General features: G+C 44.4%; 1 pseudogene; it reads left to right on the forward strand.

Annotated features, from left to right (window-relative positions):
* Positions 1-6,913: 6,913 nt before the first annotated feature.
* On the forward strand, positions 6,914-9,771 carry LOC138842363 (ferritin light chain pseudogene; annotated as a pseudogene).
* The last annotated feature ends 4,851 nt before the right edge of the window (positions 9,772-14,622 follow it).

Consider the following 14,622-nt stretch of genomic DNA (forward strand, 5'->3'; position numbering starts at 1 on the left):
ACTCACAGACATAGAAAACAAACTTAAAGTTACCAAAGTGGCAAGTGGAGAGGGATAAATTAGGACCTAGGGGATTAACAGATACACACTACTATATACAAAATAGATAAACAACAAGGACCTACTGTATATTCAATATCTTGTAATAACCTATAATGGAAAAGAATCTGAAAAAGAATGTGTATATATATATATATATATATATACACACACACACATATGTATAAGTGGATCAATTTGCTGTACACCAGAAACTAACGCAGCATTATAAATCAACTATACATCAATATAAGTAAATACATAAATAAATTTTAAAATAGGCAAATGATATGAACCAACTCTTCCCAGCACAGAAAAGACAGAAGTTTCGGGCTTCCCTGGTTGCACAGTGGTTAAGAATCCGCCTGCCAATGCAGGGGACACGGGTTCGAGCCCTGGTCTGGGAAGATCCCACATGCCGTGGAGCAACTAAGCCCACGAGCCACAACTACTGAGCCCGTGTGCCACAACTACTGAAGCTTGCGCGCCTAGAGCCCGTGCTCCGCAACAAGAGAAGCCACCGCAATGAGAAACCCATGCACCACAACAAAGAGTAGCCCTGCTTGCTGCAACTAGAGAAAGCCCGTGTGCAGCAACAAAGACTCAACGCAGCCAAAAATAAAATAAATAAATAAATTTATAAAAAAAGAAAAAAGAAAAGACAGAAGTTTCTTAAAACATCTGAAAAGGGGTTCAACGTCACTCACAATTGGAGAGACGTACTTTACAACTATCAGGGAGCGTCGTTTTGCACCCGGCCCATTGGCAGACCTGAGACTTTGGTAGGAGACTGTGCTGGTGAGGTTGTGAGGAAAGAGGCCTGCTCCTACACTGCTGGTAGAAGTGGAAATTAGAACAGCCCCTGTGAAGGGCAGTCTGTGAATGCCCATATCCTTTGACACAGCCATTCCACTCCCAGGAATTTATAGAACAAAAGATGCTCCCGTATGTAAAATGACTTAGGTACACGGTCATTCATTGCGGCAATGTTTAAACACCAAAAAGCTGAAAACATCAACCGAATATTGGTTAAGTAAGTTATAATACACCCACCTAAAAGGCTACCACGCAGCTATAAAAGAAGAAAAGGATGACATTCGTTATGTGTGGATATAGATCATCTCCATGAGATATTGTTAAGGTAAAATCCAGGGCTTAAAAGTGCATAGACTGTGCTATCATCTTGTGTTACAAATCAAAAAAGGAACGCAAAAAAAAAAAAAAAAAAAAAAGGAACGCACTGAATATACATATCTGCTGATGTTTACATAATCTCTCGCTTGAAGAAGTGCTAACTGTGTTTAGTTAAATAGCCAGAAAGGATGACCTCTGAATGTCTCAAACTCACTCAACATGGTGAGACCTTCGTGATGGTCAGGGCTATGCTCTCCACCCAAAGGTCAGGGGAGACCAATAGCTGAGGCGTGAACAGTACCCTCGGGGAGGCCCGAGCACTCCAACTACCGTGTCCTCCCCAGAATGGGGGGATCTTTTCAAACCATGCGGACACTTTTTTCTTAATTAATTGATACAAATCTGATACATTGATACATTCTCGTCAACAACATATTTACACTCGTTTTAAGATAAAAATAATGATTTATTTTTCCCCAAGGAAGATGCACCATATGGGGCTGAGGTCTCAGATACTCACAGATATATGGTGGTCTTCACCCAGTTTTGGCAGCAAGAGAGAATCACTTGGGATCCATGCTCACATCTTTAACTACCCAACATTTTATGCTTGATCTTTCCTCCTGACTTCCAAATAATAACAAAAATAACAGATTTTTTGCACGCCAGGCATTTTGATTAGATGCTCACGGCAATCCTAGGATGTGAAGATCATTATTATCCTCACTTTAAAAACACGGAAGCTGGACTTCCCTGGTGGCGCAGTGGTTAAGAATCCGTCTGCCAATGCAGGGGACACGGGTTCAAGCTCTGGTCCGGGAAGATCTCACAGGCTGCAGAGCAACTAAGCCCATGCGCCACAACTACTGAGCCTGTGCTCTAGAGGCCACGAGCCACGACGACTGAGCCCGCGTGCCACAACTACTGAAGACCACGCGCCTAGATCCCGTGCTTCACAAGAGAAACCGCCGCAATGAGAAGCCCGCGCACCGCAACGAAGAGTAGCCCCCGCTCACCGCAACTAGAGAAAGCCTGCGCGCAGCAGCGGAGACCCAACGCAGCCAAAAATAAAAAATTAAAATTAAAAAAATAAATAAAAACGCGGAAGCTGAGACTCAGAGGGTTAAACGCTTGCACAGCATCACACAAGCTAAAAAGCAGAAAGGCTGAAGTTCCACCACAGATGGATCGGATGACAAAGTTATTTCTCTTTAACTGTATCAAGCAACTTTCAATTCTCTCTGCACTGTTATTTTTTGGGTTTTTTTTTTTTTAATTTATTTTTGGCTGTGTTGGGTCTTCGTTGCAGTGCATAGGCTTCTCAATGTGATGGCTTCTCTTGTTGTGGAGCATGGGCTCTAGGCGCACGGGCTTCAGTAGTTGTGGCACGTGGGCTCAGTAGTTGTGGCTCACAGGCTCTAGAGCACAGGCTCAGTAGTTGTGGCGCACGGGCTTAGTTGCTCCGCAGCATGTGGGATCTTCCCAGAACAGGACTTGAACACGTGTCCCCTGCATTGGCAGGCGGATTTAACCACTGCGCCACGAGGGAAGCCCTGCACTGTTCCTTAATGCCTTCTTTGTTTGGTTCTCTTTCTAGTGGTCCTCTATGACATATTAAACCTTATACGCTCCTCTGGCTTCAATGTCTACAAATTCTAGTGGTTCTCAATCCGAGCTGCACATTGGACTCTCTCGGAGAGATATTACAACATACCCACCAGAACTCACCCACAGATACTTTGTTTTCATTGGTCTGGGATGGGATCTAGGAATCAGTGTCTTCAACCCCTTCCTCCACTCCATGTGTGTTTTATTCAACTTTGCATCCCCAGTGCCTGGTAGGCACTCACTAAATATTTGTTAAATGAATGAATGAATAGATGATGAATGAATGAAAGAAGGAAGGAAGGAACGAACGAACTTCAGGGTAAGGTAGGAGCCAAAATTGTTTTTGACGATAAAGCAAGAGCAGTTTTGAAAGCCCTAGGCTAGGTCATAAATGCAGAGTCATTTTGATCTCCTTCTGGGACGCTGGAGGAGGAGGAAGCTGCATCCCTGTAACCCGCTCCATTTCCACACAATGGAAAACTATAAATAGCAGCCCTGAGTCACATGAGGGTTATGTAATAAAGGTTCACAGAACAGGCTGCCTTTATCACTCAGGCTTAAGTTGCACTGAAATGGAAACTCAGCTGATGCCCTATGTATTAGTTTCTCCAAAAGATGAAAGTCTCTGGCATTTGCCCAGACCATCTATTTCCATTGCCCAGGTTTGAGGCCGGTTGCCAGGGCCTGTCTCGATAAGGAATTCCTGCTGTCTTTCCAGATAACAAGTAGGCAATTTCAGCAGAAGAATTATTTTTATTTGCAAAGATAAGACCAGAATTTCCCCTGATCAAGTGAAAAGGCCGTGTATATCAGCTTTTCAGACACTTGGGAACACTGGATCATAGCCTCCAGTGAGAAGGTAGATATGCCACACTCGTGTGTACAGTTCCGGAGAGGTCACCCCTGCTTGTTCCCGTAGAGATTTGCTGATCATCTGGAATCCTTTGGTGAGACACTCGAATCCACTGTGCGCCATTTAGAACGGGTTTGTCATCCTCTATAAAATGATAAGGTGGGCTTCCCTGGTGGCGCAGTGGTTGAGAGTCCGCCTGCCGATGCAGGGGACATGGGTTCGTGCCCCGGTCCGGGAAGATCCCACATGCCGCGGAGCGGCTGGGCCCGTGAGCCATGGCCGCTGAGCCTGCGCGTCCGGAGCCTGTGCTCCGCAACGGGAGAGGCCACAACAGTGAGAGGCCCAAGTAGCGCAAAAAAAAAAAGATAAGGTACCTGGCCTGCCTAGGAAAGGGATCCCTGAGCTACTTCTGAATACACAATTGATTCTCACTGGTTAATAAAGGGGGACTTTGGAATAAATGTTTCCGTGAGCCAAAGCGTAAGGATGTGGTGGCAGAGATGGGCACCCACATTCTCCTTTTCTTGTTCAATGCCCAACTAGCCCTCATTTCCCATCCTGGCTTGCAGTTAGGCATGGCCATGTGACCGTGTCTTAGACGATGGAATGTGACAAGTGAGGTATGCCGTGTCCACACCTGGCCAGGCACATTGCTCCATGTTTTCATCCGCCTTCTGGATGGCTGGTACGGAGACGCCTGCTAGGGCAGTTCTGGAAGCCATGGGATGAAGATGCTAGAGCGTCGCCCGTCTGGGTCCCTGAACGACTGCCTACAGGAGAGTCATCCTGTCATCCTTTTCATTACCCAGTGCTCTCATCAGAGCAAGAAATACACTTTTTGGGAATTCCCTGGCGGTCCAGTGGTTAGGACTTGACGCCTCCACTGCAGGGGGCACAAGTTCAATCCCTGGTCGGGGAACTAAGATCCCACAAGCCACGCGGCGTAGCCAAAAAAAATAAAATAAAATAAAACTTCTCTTGTGTTTGTGCCATTTTACACTATAGGCAGTGAGCCTTCCCTATCTAATTATAGATGTCATGAACGTGTCATTACACTTTAGCATCAAGGACAGGAAGCCCTCATTTGCTTTGGAAGAAAAGATCCCACAGAATGGCTTACTCAAAATGATTCTGCCTGACTGCCTTTGCCCCCACGTGGCCCTGGGAGTTGATAAGCTCAGAATTCTTGTCTGAAACCAGATGGGGATGTTTGCAGGGATCATCTGGCTTACCTCTAACGTGGATGAGCAATTTTTCCAAATTTCATCTCAAAATACAGACACTCCACGCAAGGACTTTAGCAAAGGCCCGAACTGGAAGAAAGGGATACTTCAAGTAAAATTCACATTGCACAACAGATGGGTCTCTGGAACAGTTGATCAAAATTGAAATTTTGATCAAACTGATCATATGTCAAGAAAATAAAAAAGAATCTTTTAAGACCTTTTTGCAATTCAAATAATCACATTCCCCACCTAAGTACTTTTTGAAATATCATAGACTAGTAATTCTTTTAGTGAAACAACCTCTATTTTTCAGAAGCTGTAATGATTTCCACGATATCACTGAAGCGAGAGCGGAGGTGGAGTGGAGAAAGAAGAAAATAGAACACTTAGATGAAAGTGAAAATAGTCCTCAGCCCAGAAATCCACTACGGTACAGCAGAAAGGATTCCTGGGCAAGAAAGTAGGCAAAGAGTGTTCGATGCCCAGACACTGGATAAGTGAGCAGAACTCGTTGGTGAAGTCGGTAGAATGCTCTAGAATTCCATTCCAGAGATAGAATGCTAATGATAGAGGATGCTTGCTTGGTATCCATTGCCAAACGTAAATGTCTGGCAATAGAAGAGAGGGGAACTCGGGCCCCAACCAATTCCCTTCCAACTCCAGATCAGGGGCAGGAGGGAAGGGGGTTGATAAAGCACGGTGCTTACTTGGGAAAAGAGGTGAAGACTCAGTCTGCAGAAGAGCTCCAACATCAAATAAACAGAAAACGAGTTCTCCAAGTATAAGGGGAAAAAGTACGCTCTTAAGATTCAAGATCCTGGCAGGAAGGAAGGGATTACTGAGCTAAGAAGAAATCTATCCTTGCTCTGTGTAAGAGAGAAGGTCTGGCACAGACTGTAGGACCTCACTCAAACTCTACTGCTCTAGAAACTTTGTATAAGTCTCTCCTCAGCCATCAGGCCAAATCTGAACCCAGTGACTTTGGAAAGCTCCCCAGATGAGCCTTTCAGCAGGGTTTTATATACTGCTGAGAAAGAAGAGGCAGTGTAGCTGTGGCTGTAGAGCAGGGAAACCCAAATTCTTGACTGCCCCCCCATCGATAAAACACTATTGAGCACATGACATATGTGTAGTTATGGATTCAGAAAGTATATATGTGCACTACTGCATGTAACACTAACATATTGTACATTTTGGAAAACACATTCCCAATAAAAGAAATGTTACAAGGATACATCAAAATATTTTCTTTTTGCACCCCATGTGGGCTGTCTTGTACATGTTGGACTCTACCACCTTCAATCTTGGTCCTGGAACAGAGCCCTTATCTTCACAGGGGTGACTATGGTATGAAAAAGAGAATAATGCCGCACTCAAGTCTGTTGCCCAAGTAACTAAAAGAGTCACGTGGAAATGGAACTCCTTAAGGGGCTAACTCAGGTTTCATTTCTAGGGCTAGCAGGGCGCCCTAGGACACCAAGGACATGCTGGGTCCTCAATGATGCTTGTTGAATTCAAACATGATCGAGTAAATGACTGAACAATCGAACGAATGCATGACAAACATTTTTAAGCTACAGGAGAAACACAATATTTAAGGCGTAATTCTCACTTGTCAATGAAAAATTTCCATTGCTGGAGGAGTGCACATCTGCCTGGCCTACAGTCTGGAATTCCCAGGACCAGAAATCAGCTAAAGTTCTTTCCAATTTCTCATCAGGAGCTTTTCTTCGAAGGCCTTTGAGGTCTAGGTGGGTGCCACAGAGGCCAGAAGAAGACCAAGTAAGGCAACAGGGAGAAGCGATGGAAACTGGCTAAATGAAGGATGATGCATAGGGCCTGATGAGGGTGATCATATTTGCCTCTGTTAGGCCAGGTGTTTTCTTCTCTGGGTGTCTAATGGTTTTGTGACTCATCTCATCAGCTACATTGCAAACCTAAACAGGTCTGGGAACATAGGGTGTTTCTTCTTTCTTCTGTCCCCTCCAGGGTCTGGTGGAATGAGAACTAGACTTGGAATCCAAACCTACAAGTCTCCTACCCAAGTAGCTAGATGGCCTTAGACAAGACACTTAACCTCTGTGATCCTCAGTTTCCTTATCCGGCCAATGAAAATAGTACTACCTCACTCAACGGGCTGTTCAAAAGAGCAAAGAAGACTTTTGCAAACTGTGGTACTGTATACAAATGTAAGGAATTACTGCTATAATTAAAGTAGAGAATAAATATGAGTTGAAACGCCTTGAACTGAGTAGAGAGGTGATGCAATTCTTTACACTAGGCAAAAAATCAGTATGTGCCTCTACTTAAGACTCCTTTTAAAAATAACACGTATAGAGAATATATATATATACACATAGAAAAAAATTTAAATATACATATATAGAGAGAGCAAACTAATGCATACATCAACACATCACATTATTGTCACCAATGAATTGGAAATATCGAACACTTGTGATTTTATGGTAAATAAACAAGCATTGATTAATGTTTTTCCATTTTACAGTTTAAAATATATGTTAGGGCTTCCCTGGTGGCGCAGTGGTTGAGGGTCTGCCTGCCGATGCAGGGGACACGGGTTCGTGCCCTGGTCCGGGAAGATCCCACATGCCGCGGAGCGGCTGGGCCCGTGAGCCATGGCTGCTAAGCCTGCGCGTCCCGAGCCTGTGCTCCGCAACGGGAGAGGCCACAACAGCGAGGGGCCCGCGCACCGCAAAAAAAAAAAATATATATATATATATTAACTGTATATGTGTTTTATTGGGACATGCAATATACCCATTATAAAGTATTGTATCCTAAACACCATAATGGTGATCACTGGAATCTTTCTGCTAGTAGAATTACTCTTACATTTTATTTTCTTCTTTGTGCTTTTCTCTATTTTCCAAATTTTCTTTAATAAACACATCACACAACCTTTTTTTCTGATTCTGAAGTATTTAAAAAGAAAAAAAAAATCACCCTTTTATACCTGACTTACATCTGTCTTGGACTGGTGGGTGACCATAGACTTTTGTAAGAAAATTTGCAAATGATAAGATAAGGAGGGAATTCCCTGGCGGTCCAGTGGTCAGGATACCACGCCTAATCTGTCTGTATATGCTGTTTTGGGGTAAAAACAGAGAGGTATAACAATATACATTCATATTTACTTGCATAAAGGAAATATCAGGGGGGAAGGAGAGGTGGGAACCCAGATGACGAGGGCAAGAAAGAAGCAGGGCTTTGTGTACTTTTCGTTATACTGCTTGAATTTTTAAAATATCATGTGCAAGTAATAACCAACCTAAAATGCACATGTTAGAAGAGCTCCTGACCTTTGTTCTGGGGAGTCAGGCCTCACAGTGCGTCTGTGCTACAGGCTGCCGTCCCCAGTGGAGAGATGGATGTGCAGGCCTGGGCGGCGTGCAGGCGCCAGGCTGGTCCTGGGCTGGCCCTCCTCAGCCTGCTGTGTAGTCGTGCTTAAGATTTATCTGCTTCCTGTGGCAGCGCGAGGCCCCGGCCGCACACTGCCTCTGTTCTCTGCTCCAACCCAGCATGGCTCTTGGTCGCCAGCTGGTCACATTGAACGTAGCTGGCTATGTTTCAGGGACCCACCCTGTTCAATACACTTTCCAAGCCAGGCTCAGTACAAATTAAAAAACAAACAAACAAAAAAACACGTTCCCTTTATAGGCTTGCGTTCAGCTGAGTCTGAGATACAGTTGGGCTAGAAAAGCCTGGGAGGTGCCCCCAGTGCGGCCAGGCCCCCTCCATGCTCCCACGTAGGAAGGATCTGCAGCAAATAGAGCCTCAGACTTCCTCTCGGGAGTCCATTTACTCTAATGGGAAATGCTGACATAGGGTTCCTGACTAGCCAACTGCAAGCTGCCTTCTGCACATGCTCTGTCGAGGGGATGTGGGTTGCAGAATTTTGCCAATACAGGTAGGCTGGTCACATCTGGTGGCCCTCATCTGATCAGCAATGTTCTGTGAGACTCAGGGAAACATGAAAACTACATTACAATTAGAAACGTCTGTCCACGAGAACATACTATTGAAAAAAACGGCAAGACGAGACAAGGAATGGGAGAAGGTATTTACCACACGTATAGCCAACAAAGAATTAGTATGTAGAACATAAGTAACTCCTATAAATCAGTAAGAACCAAACAATCAAATAATAGGCAAACAAGCAGTACGCTCCGTGGTCCCACGGATCTCTCTTGCTGCAACGGCGTTTGGAGGCCACAGACCCAGGGACACCCCTCGCTCCAGCCTCCGACTACCCTCCAACGTTTCTTCCAGTCGCAACCCTCAGAATCAGCAGTTCAGGATCCTTGGCCTCGGGACCCGCCAACACCCTTTTTTGAGCTTAACTCCTTATTACGAACCAACCGTGAGCTCCCAAATTGGTCAGAATGATTCCACCGAGGTGGAGGCCATTGTCCACCGCCTGGTCAACCTGCATCTGCGGACCTCCTACACCTACCTCTCTCAGGGCTTCTATTTCCACCGCAAGGATGTGGCTCTGGAGGGCGTGGGCCACGTTTTCCGCAAATCAGCCAACGAGAAGCGGGAAGGCTCCCGGTGTCTCTTGAAGATGCAAAACCAGCGCAGTGGCTGCGCCCTCTTCCAGACGTGCAGAAGGCACCCCAAGATGAGTGGGGTAAAACCCAGGACGCTATGGAAGCCGCCATGCTCATGGAGAAGAACCTGAGCTAGGCCATTTTGGACCTGCGTGCCCTGGCTTCTGCCCACGCAGACTCCCACCTGTGTGACTTCCAGGAGAGCACACGTCCTAGATGAGCAGGTGAAACTTATCAAGAACATGGGCGACCACCTGACCAACTACCGCAGGCTGGCTGGCGCCAGGCTGGGCTGGGCGATTATCTCTTCGAAAGGCTCACCCTCAAGTACCACTAGGAGCCGACCAAAGCCCAGCGACCTTTGAGGAGCCCTCTGGTGTCAGGGCTTCTGCCTGAAGCCCTTCTCTGCAGCCAGTAGGCAGCTTTTTAACTACCCTGGAGCCCTCTCCCAAGCCCTGGACCAAGTGGAAACAATAAAGCTTTTTTGCAGGAAAAAAAAAAAAGGCAAACAATTTTATACCTCTTAGGTAGTTAGAGGTGGAATGGCTCGGTCATACTTTGTGGTATATTTCCCTTTTAAGGAACCAACAAAATTTTCTGAAAAATGGTTGCTAGTATGCAGAAATGCAATATATTTTTCATACTGATATTATATTCTGTAGTCTTGTAAAACTCATTTATTAGTTCTAGGTTTTTTTGTAGATTCCATAGGATTATCTATGTTGATGATCATGTTGTATGCAAATAAAGACAGTTTTATTTCTAAAGCCAAGCAAGCAATTTACCAAAGGAAAACCTGGATGGTCAATAATATATAGAAAGACCCTCAGTCTCAAGGAAAGAAAACTAAAACTTCAGTGAAATATTGTTTCGGACTAATTAGATTAGCAAAATTGTAAAAGTCTGACAATCTTATTTATTTATTTATGGCTGTGTTGGGTCTTCATTGCTGCGCACGGACTTTCTCTAGTTGCAGTGAGCGGGGGTTACTCTTCGTTGCGGCGCGCTGGCTTCTCATTGCCGGTGGCTTCTCTTGTTTCAGAGCACGGGCTCTAGGCACGCAGGCTTCTGTAGTTGTGGCTCGCGGGCTCTAGAGCACAGGCTTCAGTACAGTAGTTGTGGCACACAGGCTTAGTTGCTCTGTAGCATGTGGGATCTTCCCAGACCAGGGCTCGAACCCGTGTCCCCTGCATTGGCAGGCGGATTCTTAACCACTGTGTCACCAGGGAAGCCATGACAATTCTTAATATTGGTTATTGAAACAATGGGAACACATACACTGTTGCTAGAAGCGTTAGTAGGTGTACCCACTTTGGAGAGCAATTTGGAGTTGAAGATATGCACAACCTATATATTAGGATGTAACTGGAAAAGAAAATCCATTCCAGGTCTTGAAACAGAAGGAATTTAATAAAAGGAATTGGTGACCTGTGGATTGAAAGAGCTGGGAAGTCAAACAGCAAACAGTGAGGCAACCAGGGACCAGCCATTTCAGGAACTCACTCCCATCTCAGTCTATTGAGACAAAAGACTGAGGCTACAGAAGACCAGGAGTTAGTTGGGGTCTCTGGGCAGAAGCTAGAACCAGGGTGGACCTGTGGGATGGGAGCCGGAGGTGCAGAAGCGACATCATCTGAGCAAGAGGCAGATATGCACTGACTTCTCTCTCCCGCCAGCGCCTCCCATTGGCTAAGCCCAGAAGCAAGCCAGGGGACACGGGAATCTGGGAAATGCAACCTATGGGGGTCAGGTCCCTGAGATACAGAACAGAGCAGGGGAAGGACATGGAATGGGTCTGTAACCCCTACAAAAAAAGCCCTTGCACACTAGCAGATGGAGACATATATAATAAAACTTATAGCAGCGCTGTTCATAACACCAAAACAGGAGAAACAAGTGTCTATTAATAGAAGAGATGAATAAATTATAGTAGAGTCATACAATGGAATGCTGTAGTAAAAGCAAATGAACTATAGCTACATTTATCAACATGGATGAATCTCACAAAGCCAAACAAAATAAATAAATGTCAGAATCTTTAATATTTATGTAAGGCATAAAAGCATGCAATATGATGATGATGATGAAGATAGATATGTTGTAAAAGTATAAAGAAAAGTTGAAAAAGTGTAAGGAAATACATCTTTTTGAAAAAGAAAGGGAGATGTGGACAGAAAGAGATTATGCTGTGGGTTTCACATGTAATAATAATGACACTGGGTAATGGGTACACGGGGCCGCTGTATATTGCTATTGATAGTTACCTTGACTTTACAAAGGGGCCTGGAGGAGTGTGAGTCTGAGTGGCTGTTCTAAATGGCAGGAAGAGACTCCATTAGCTTTGATTGGACACAGAGCTTGATGCCATTTGGCGAATGCAGCCTGGCCCAAGAAACCCCTTCCAGCTCTCTCCCCTTGGACCCAATCCAATTAGGCAAACAACACTCGACCCCGCGAGCTCTAGCCATGCGGTTTGGTCCCATCCCAGTGGCACCCTCCTGACTGTCCTGCAGATATCGTGGGTAGGAGCTACGCTCCCAGTAAGTCTTCAGTGTTAGCTTCTCAGGCCCCTCCGGCGGGCACTGGTTCTGTGTCTCACCATGGCAGGAAACACGTGTCAGAGCTCTTCAAGGGTCCCTGTGAACCGTCCCCGCCACTAGACTTGGGTTAGTTAGACGGTAGCATTCCCAAGCATAGCCCAGCTCTCCAAAGATCACCATCCCCCAAATCTCTCTTCTCTACTCTAAGCTTTTTCACTTTGTTTTGTTTTGCTTTTTTGGCTAAAGGATCTAAGCAGGGCCAGCTTCACAGGCATGTGACCTGTGCAGTCACAGGGGCCTCCACACTTGGAAGGGCCTCGGGCCTGGTTTAACGCTCTGTTGTTGCCGTCTGGAATTTAATACTTTCACTTTGCCCCGGGCCCTGGAAAGGCTGTACCTTTATCCTGGGCCCAAGACTTGTGGGACAGGTTCTTAGAGCCATTTCCTTGTAAGTCTGCATATCAGGTATGGAATTCTGATAACTGCTCTGACAACTACCTTACTGGTCAAAAGAGGCAGGAACATCCCATTACATTTATTTACTTGCTTATAATCTGTGTTCCTAGCAAGGGGTTGTAAAGTCCATGAAGACAAGACGAGTTGAACACTGTCCTCACGACCTAGTTATTTGGCTAATAAAACGTTTTCAATAAATACTCATTGGAAGAACGAACATTTACAGAATCATTAAACCCGTGCTTGTCCCAGAATTGTTTCCTAACAATAGTTTATATGAAAATCATATACCAGATTTTAGACAGAGGATATATCCTTGAAGAATGTGCATAACTCAATACTGATTTTTCCACAGAAGTTAATGGGAGATGCTTCCTCAAAATCCACAACTATTGTACATTTTTGCTTTCATGCTGCTTTTTATTTTCTCAAGATTATCACTAACATTTTACAGGGTCCTCGCTCTAAAATGTGCCACAGGAACTGTTTGTTTGGCCTTCATGACATTAAAGCCAATCTGAAGTTCATTCCAAAATGCCAAATTTTCAGCTCTAGCATTGTCACCCCCATTTAATGAGTGCTCAGGTGAGATTGCCTCAGAAGGTAAAAATATTTCAAATTATAAAACAGTCGATGTGAAAATAAGGAGAGTCAGGACTTTCCTGGCAGTCCAGTGGTTAAGACTCTGCGCTTCCAAGGCAGGGGGCGCGGGTTCGATCCCTGGTCGGGGAACTGGGATCCCACGTGCCCAGTGGTGTGGCCAAAAAAAAAAGAAAAGGAAGTAAGGAGATTTATCATCACAGGCACCTGCAGGAGCTCTAATTCAGGGAAGCCACAGCCTGGCTGACACAATGCTGACAAAGGGCTGCGGGTATGTTTTCTGTCAAAGTGCCAGTCGGCAATGGCATACACCAGTTTTACAGTCCTCTTGGCTTGCCAAACTTCAAACGAACTTTCAAACACTGGTGGTATTTCCATTATTTCAGATTCTATACGTGATCTGACACATACACTTATACTGACATTTGCATAATTAAATCCACACAAATGCCACCATACTGTGTGTCACTAGGTCACCTGTGTTTCAATGTGTCCATAAACACACCGCTTTACACTAAACAGAAGAACTAGTGGAGGGTGAGGCAGCACAGCAGCAGCGGCTCTGCAGCACCAGATGACCTGAAGTGGTTTGGGCAGCAAAATCAAACACAGGGATACTTCTTAAATGTAATTTGCTCCACATGGCAAATGATGGAAGAAGTGAAATATCTGACTAATACCTAATATTTAATTCCTAGACAAAACATTTCAGTGCAAATAGGGAAGTGCTTTATTTACTCTGATCCAAGTCAAAGGTAGCTGGATAATTAGTTTTCTTTAAACAACATTCAGCTTTGCTGACATCTCATTTTCCAAAAGCAGCTGTTAGCCAAATATAGTATTGTTTATTCACTCCCTGGAAGGCTGTTTTTAAAAAGAGCTTCTTCTGGTAAAAATATTGCATCACATAATTGGAGATAACAGGAAAAGTAGGAGTTGATGTTTGTATTTAAATAAACATCTGCTCAAAAGTCCAGTTTTCTGTTTGTGAATAACTGCTTTATTTTGTACCATCAGGCACACTGAATGATTGCTGTTTATTCCTTGCTTTTTCAGCCATGCTAGGAAATATTCCAAACATGGAAACACATGAGATATTTCTCTTGAAAAGGGATAAAAGAGATAAAGCTGAGTTCTTTGCCTTTTCCTTTATTATACATACGCCAGCTATTCCAGTGCCAGAGACCATATGAATATGTAATATTAACATCACAATGTTTATTACATGATACATACTTAAATTGCAGTTGGACAGTTTCTTTGATGATGTTTCTTTGATTGATGTTGACTGGTCTAAAATGTTTTGTGCCCACGGGGGAAATTGCAATCTTTCTATGTTCTGAACCATTTTCCATTAGTGCCTATGCATGAGAAGTAATTCAAACAAGAAGCCAAAAAGCATTTCTAAAACTATGTTCAAATTCTAGCAAGAAGATTTAAGATGGAGCAAATGTTCTGCTTCCCACTTGGATCTTTGAAGCAGTGAATGCAGTTCATGAAGAATAGATTTGTATTTTCTTGCACATAAATATGTCTGTCATGATACCAGAACCAGAGACAAATGGCTATGGTCGGTTGGGAAATGTATCTTT

Source organism: Globicephala melas, chromosome 16 (genome assembly GCF_963455315.2).
Source record: "Globicephala melas chromosome 16, mGloMel1.2, whole genome shotgun sequence".
Lineage (NCBI taxonomy): Eukaryota > Metazoa > Chordata > Mammalia > Artiodactyla > Delphinidae > Globicephala > Globicephala melas.